The sequence below is a fragment of the Anopheles gambiae genome, chromosome 3 (genome assembly GCF_943734735.2).
Source record: "Anopheles gambiae chromosome 3, idAnoGambNW_F1_1, whole genome shotgun sequence".
Taxonomy (NCBI): Eukaryota; Metazoa; Arthropoda; class Insecta; order Diptera; family Culicidae; genus Anopheles; species Anopheles gambiae.
Genome location: NC_064602.1, coordinates 50,236,503 through 50,244,077, shown reverse-complemented (window position 1 = coordinate 50,244,077; position 7,575 = coordinate 50,236,503). Strand labels below are relative to the sequence as shown.

The 7,575-nt window shown below is 39.8% G+C and overlaps 1 long non-coding RNA gene across 1 annotated transcript; it reads right to left on the bottom strand.

Moving 5' to 3' along the window:
* Positions 1–4,359: 4,359 nt before the first annotated feature.
* On the bottom strand, positions 4,360–6,476 carry LOC133393658 (uncharacterized). The gene is made up of 2 exons (XR_009766311.1): positions 5,593–6,476; positions 4,360–5,515 (listed from the first exon to the last, which is right to left on the bottom strand). It is a non-coding gene; the product is annotated as an uncharacterized LOC133393658 (long non-coding RNA).
* Positions 6,477–7,575: the final 1,099 nt, after the last annotated feature.

Below are 7,575 nucleotides of genomic sequence, written 5' to 3'. Positions count from 1 at the left end.
TGGCAGAATAGTAAATTTTATGTACGTATGTGTATGATTTAATATATCAATATTTTTGAGCTGGTGTTGTTTGTGAACAGCATTTACGTACGTTAGAAACTTTCTTTCCACCAATCACTATTGAAATCCTCTTTTATTATGCCGATTTAAATCAGAGCTATAAGTTCATCTGTAGTCTATCCAGTCACCTAGGTGCTGTCTCATGGAAAGCTTGAAATCGTTTGTGCCATTTAATGAAAAGTAACACGTGTTTGTGCTGACATCTAATTTCAGCTGAATTGTAAACGTTTTGAAGAAATATAATGTTCTAAGCAGCAACCGTGCCTAAGAAGGGGTCCAATCTGATACTTTCCCAAAACAATATGCCAAGAAAGAGTCAGAGCTTTTTTCATTCATGTTGGTTGAGCGATTGCTAATTTTTCGAAGTCTTTTTCTTACAGAAATTGCTCGTTTTGTCACCAAGTACAAGTACAAAAGATTAATTTCTAAAAATTGAAATAAAAAAGTATTATTCCAAAACCACACACATGTGTCAGTTGATTCCGGAAAATTACGATATTTTATGAAATTGAAGCTAACATGTCAGCTGTTTCTTTTAAAAAATGTTCTGCAAATATTTTTAAGTTAACAAAACAATGTATTCACTGAAAAGGGATTACTTTGAGATAAAAAGAATTTCCATTACTTTTGTAACCGTTGTGTTCGGAATTCATTGTTCAATTTTAGCAAAATAATTATTTTTGGTTTTAGTTTTATAACTAGAAAAGTTTTTTTGAACACTTGTCTTTTTTGTGCATACATGCATAGATAGAAGCTAAAGGATCACACCAATAAGTTTTATGATGATGCTCAAGGTCTGATAATTAATAGAGACATTTGCGAAGCTGTAAATCTCTTCCTAGTTCAAGTATCCGGAATTGACTGACAAGTACGGTAGAAGCAGAAATGTAAAAGAAATTTTGGGCTCAAGCGGGCCAACAGTTTGACATCTCTGTTCTATGGAGTCCAGCTAATCTAACTTGGAAATCACCGTTAAATTAGTATTAAAAGTCGAAAAAAACGCAATTTATTGATTCAAATTATGACAAAGAATCAATAAACATGTCTAAAAAAATATATATAATTACTTTATTTTCTTGACGTTGTTTTGCTTCTGATAGAAGAACCTGGTCGAGGAAACCTCTACGTTGTGTTTTTATATTATTTAGACAACTTGCTTTTATTAAAGAAACTTTCTCGAGATGGAATTAAACGTGCTCTGTTCCTTCATTCATTCGTTTTATATTTAATTAACACAGTTAAAAATCTAAAAATTACCTCATAGTTTGCCGAAACTTAGAACAAAATGCAAATACAATATTTCACAAAGAACAATGGATATTTTAATCAAAAATATAAACAATTACAACCAAAAGATTAGGCTAGCGAATAGTAGTTTGTCGTTTATTGGACTAGATCGACAAAGGGTTTTGTACTAAATAAAAAGAAGAAGCTTTAATGATATTGACAAACATCTTCTTTATTTTATCACATTTTAACAATGTTCGCGAATCTTTAAATAAAATGCCAACATTTATGAACACCAAATATAAAAGCCTATATGAAAACTCTTAAATGCAAAGAGTAAGAAGAGTTTGAACATTCTTTTAAATAATCGTATTGATTCATATTTTTATTGAAATATTTTAGCTAAGTGCAAACAGTGTCCAATGAATGATGATGCAGTAGATGTCTAAAGAATAAAATAGATACACGGATACTGCTTTGCATCTAATGAACCATACACGTAAAACTGTTTTAAAACTGTACCTTACTTATTTTACTCTTTGAGTGGGTATATCTAAAACATATCTATATTTGCAAACATCTCGTTATCTTGATTTCAGCGTGTCACAAAATCACCTGTGCTACCGTTAACACCGTAAACGGAACAGAAATGTTTTTCGTTAAAATATCGTTTGAACAGTGCTTGGGACACTACTTACCACCATTTCAACGATGCGCAGCGCGTAACTAATGCATTAATGTCAGTATCGTTTGGTATACAATTTATTCCAGTCACGTCAATACTAACTACTGCCAACTGAATTTCATTACACCCAATCACCATTGGCTTATCTTCCTACCCACCGCGGGCCGTGCACGGTAGCGAAGATGGACATTCCTGGGGCTTGAAGGCGCATCAGATTCCAGCGTTCGTCATTGACAGTGCTGTGAAGGAACTGTCATGGGACAAATAATGATAACTCATCCACTATTCACAGGCGTGCCGATTTGTTCGCTCCCGTTACTTGCACTGCGCTAAATCACGTTGTTACGGTAGTAATGTGGGTAGTTGAAGAAGCTGTCAGCTTTTTTTAGCGTTCTCACGGAGTGTAACATCTCGTTGGGTGAACGTTGTTGCGGCGACCTCCAGCGGAGTGAAATATAATAGTTAATTTAACCAGTTGGCACCAGTCTCTCGGACATGTCGCCCATGACGGAGTTCTCTCCACGCTCTGTGGCGATGATAAATGTGTGTAAAATGTTCTATTTTGATGAGCTGTATAAAATTGAAATTAATCAATTGTGATTAAGCATAACGGGTCGCAAAGTGGAGGAAACTAAATTTAACTTCATTGTACATCACGGACCGTTTAGGGAGTTTTGGAAATGTTAAATATACAGTATAGAAAAAAACAAAACTAAACGGTAGTTATTATACATAATCGTAGATATTTAATGCCACCTTGAAATTAGCTAATCTGTATTAAACTGTAAGCTATAACTAGTATAATTCACATATTGTAGTCATGTAAAAAGTAACTTTTCCTGCATTGAAAATTTCAACTCAATTAGCGCAAATCACTGATCGCAGCGAACCAAAGCACCTCCATAACAACCTCTCTAGTGGCGCTGATGTGACATGCAAGAACGACCGAACGTCGGTACGATGTCACCAAAACGAACAGCAATTGGATTCCTGTCACTGACTCTTTCCCGACACAAACGAAGATTAATGAGCGACTATCATTTTTCCTACCAATAAAGTACCGCCATCGACAGAGCCATTCTTCTGTATCCGCTATAATGTATTATCGTGCGATGGGCCATCAAAGTGCTTATTCATTCGTCCTGTCAACCGTAACTGCAACCGTGTGCGCGAGATCGATCTCTCTCAGGCACAGCCTCCTTTGATTCCTTCATCTTTGGCATGTGTTTCATCAATGTGAGCGTCACTAGGGAGTTTTACACTAACCGTGCCGGGGTGGAAGATATGTTGGTTTTTGAAAACGGAGATACAGAAAAAATTCAACAGTTGGACGTTTTTTAGTGGGCATACTTTATGTTTGAATGCTAGGTGGGACACTTTTTTAAATGATTAAAATATTATAAATTTACCGATTTGGTTTAAATTTTCTATTTTTTAAACAACTGTGGACATATTAGCCTACAAAAATGACTTTAAATTAAGTCAGGGTTATTTTATATATATATTTTGGCTTTTAAAAGCATTTAAAAAATGTCAACAAGATATAAACATGACACAAATCGATTTGTGCTTAATGTTCATCGAAATGTTACCGCAACACGAATTTGATAGTTTGACGATTTCTAAATCCAATCGAAACAAATGTTGCCGCAACATATTGATAGATCTGGGCCTTAGTAAATCAAATTTTGGTTTTGCAACACATCGGTTTATCTTAGATATATTGCCTGGTATAACCGATACTGAGATTTTTCAAATGTTTGTTTTATATAGACTATGAGCGTATTAGCCTTAATACTGGGTTAATGATTAGTAATGATACCAGGATAGACAATAAAAGTGAAATTATTCTTAGTGAAAGGATGAAAGGGAAATTAGTGAAACTTTAATGACTGAGACAGATACAGGAACTGAATTTGGAGCAGATTAAAGAAAGAGAACAGTTTTAGGAGCCACATGGATTTAGGAGCAGATCCAGGAACACAATCAGATCAGGTATGTGTTCGATAGGTTCATAGGTTCATAGGTAAAGTTTTAGTACTGACATGAGTAAGGGGTGAATTTCAGAAACGGTGTGATGTTTGGTGCGCTTCCAGAACCGGTAAGGAGTCAGCATCAATTCCAAGACTGGTATGGAGTCAGGATAAGTTCCTCGTTCCTCGTAAGGTAAGGAATTGAGATGAACTTCAGGATCGGAATGAGTTCTAATACTGTTTTCTTTAAAGAAAATATGTCTTTGTCGTTATAAAACCTTCACACGCACTTTTAAGTTAAGTTAACAAGTTAAGTTTAAGTTAAGGAACACTCCCAAAATTATATTGCATAGTCCTGTAAGCAAGCAAAGCTAAGTACTTCTTTCGAAATTAAATCATGTAGAATATTCGATACACGATAAGAAGGGAAAATTTGCTGTTACGGGCATTTTTGGACCCGATTTGTACAACAAAGCCGATTTAGTTAACAAGTGATAAATCCTTTCGCTTACAATTGTAACCGCTCTCACAAACCATGGTACGTTTGTTGAATGAATTGTCAAGAACACCCTCGGTGCGAATAGTGTCAATATTTGTACGATTGTGTAGTTCCGCACAGCACGCACGATGTCGCACCCACGAACGCAACCCGTTCATAGCAGCAGCAGCTACCATACCGCTCTTAGCACCGCAGTTTGCTACGAGCAGGAGATGCCGTTTCGTTTTCATCAGACCCGAGTTTGCGGTGGGTTTTATTAGCTGGAAACAGCAATTTCCGTCGAAATGGTCGCTCCTTTTCTGCTGCTTAAGTTTATCGTCTTGGCCCCGGTTGGGGCCATTCCAATCGTTTCATCGTCGCTCATTTACGTGTTTTTTGTGCCTTCCATCGCTTCGCTTTGCTTCTCACTGTTAACTATATAAACATAACTCCCACTGGGTCGATTGTAGCTGGTTGAAGATCAAGTTTTTTTTTCACGAAGCACTCTCCTACTCACGTGCACTGTGTTTCGTACGGCTATCCTGCTCCGTCTGGCTGTGCACCGTTTCTTACTAACACATCACACGTACAAAAGCAACACCAAGGAACACACGTACAAACTTCCACTAGCAAGAGCAGGAGCAACAGCAGCAGCAGCAGCAACAGCAGCAACCACCGCAACAGCAGCAGCAACATCAGAAAATGAATGCTCGCTGTGGCTCGTTTAGCTCAGCAGCGTGTCTTTATTTATGACAAAATAAAATATATTCCCCAATAAAACAGGAATAATTAATTGCCTCATTACGTTTATAGATGAACTTGGAGAAATATCAAATTACGTGAAATATTTGTATTTTATGGTGTATCGTAAATTTTATCGACAGTTTTTTTTTTATTCCACTACGTTGTTTTTCTTTTATTTCTCACTCTGTCCCGTCGGTTGAAACCACACGGCATCCGGCAAGGGCGAGGTGAGAGTTCTTATTAGTTGTACTGCTGCTGACGATTTTTTACCTCTCCGTTGTTGATGGGATTCCTTCTGTTCATTCGTGTCCGCTGTGATCGGCTGCTGATGCTGCTGCGCTGTAGGAACTACAAAATAGAAACTTCATTCGCTTTAATAACGGTTTTAATTAGTATAAATTAATTTATATGTTTGTGTTGAATACATTAAAAAGGTACTCTGCCCGACGGGGCGGGCATGATGATGCCGATGCCAACGATGGAATGAATGGAGCGTTCAGCGATCGCGTTTACCGCCACTAAGTGAAGGAACCGAAGTCGTCGGTTTTGAACGAGAAGGTTGGTTGGTGCTATGGATGTGGTTTATTATGGGGAAACCTTCAAGATACGGTCGATGACGATGAGCGTTGGCCGGTTAAGATAATCTATGGTTGTTACTCTTTTGTAACTTCATTCGCATAATTTATGACTCTCGCTCGTTTGTTGGATCGGCGCGCACGGACAGCGCTTAATCGCCGCCGCGATCATTCTTAGTTAAGTGAAATCGAAAAACCGATTAAAAACACCGGCCTCAAACACACCGCAGGCTAGAAGACACTGGTTCGTGCTTCGCCGACGTGCCCGCTGATCGTTGGACACGATCTGTTCTTCCACGATCGCGAGATCGCTCCCCCGCTTCTCCGGCGAATGTTCATTGGCGCCTGTTAGCGGCGAACCGATGGGAATATTAGCTTTAGTTTCTTTTTATCGGCGACTAACGATGAACGATCTGTTTCGATTGTACGATCGATCGCTCTACGACGCACTGACCATGAGCACGGACGACCTGTCGATGTATATCTTCATTACTCCCGGTTGCGTGCTGCAAATACACGTGTGATTTGTGGAGGAAGCCCATGATTGGATGTAAATTGTGCCCCCGCTCGCTGCGCACACGGCGCGACTGGGGCTTCCCGCTCGGAAAGGAAGGGTAACAGCGCCTCAGCGTTTAGCGGCTCCAACAGAATGGGCAGCAAACTGACAGCTCTGACAGCCGTTAATTCTTTTCAGTGACACGACAACGAAGTGAAGCATGCCGAACCTAATGAAACCCCCGGTGGCCATCCGCGCTGGAGCGAGTCGTTCGTAGTGTAGCAGCAGTAGTGAGGCAGCCGAGTCACTTTATCGCGATATCCTTGCACCGACACGTTTATCGTGTTCGCGCACAACACAGAAACATGACATGACTAGCCGCATGAAGAATGCCTTTAATCATGCACTGTATGCATAACTAAACAGCACCACAGACACAAGTAAGTGCAAAAGCAAACTCTAGACATCGCAACGTAAAGCGCACTCAATGCTCAAACACAGCGAAGCATGACGGTGAGATGCAAGATATTTTTCATACTCTCGACTTGCACCATCACCATACGCGGGTACCGGTTCGAACCACAACCGGGATAAAACGCAACCATGTGGAGTGGTGCAGAACTGAGAAGTTTTACAAGAGAAGGAGGAGGAGGAGGAGGAGCGAATGTACATAAACTATTTGCTAATTTACTCACCTGTTGTTGTTGCGCACCGGGAGAACGGGCTGCGTATTAATGAGTGTGACATTACATAGCCTTCATGAGCGATAAATTTATGCGCACACAAACGCGGCCGCCTTAGTGTGAGCTAAGTCTCTGAGCAGGCCGGGAACGGATCGGATGTGCGTCGCGGTGCGCGACTGCAAACTGGTCGTTTTCTTGCCACAAGCACACCACTTTACGAATGACGACAACAACGTTGATCGGGAGGATCATTAATCAATATGGTTGTTAGCCGAACAACTTTTATAACTATGTTTAAGTGCGACCGGCACACCGGCAGACCCTAAGTGGAAATTTGTATGAAGCGTTGTAATGTGTCATTTGCTGTTGGGCGAACGAAAATGGTCTATGCAAATTAGCAACCTTCGGCGATATTGCATGCACTCAGGCAAGAGTGAGGGTTGACCAAAAGGGGACTGCGGAATGAACTGCTTCGCGTGGTACAAACACACAAACAGACACACACATTGCCGTATGTTTAATGCATGTGGCGCTGGACTGGTTTTGGAAGTGCTATTGTAAGTAATTTGTAACCACGGCTGCTATCATTCATTTTGAAGCATTATTTATGATTTCTGCACTGCAAAGCGTTAATTAAGTTCAGTTTATCGATTG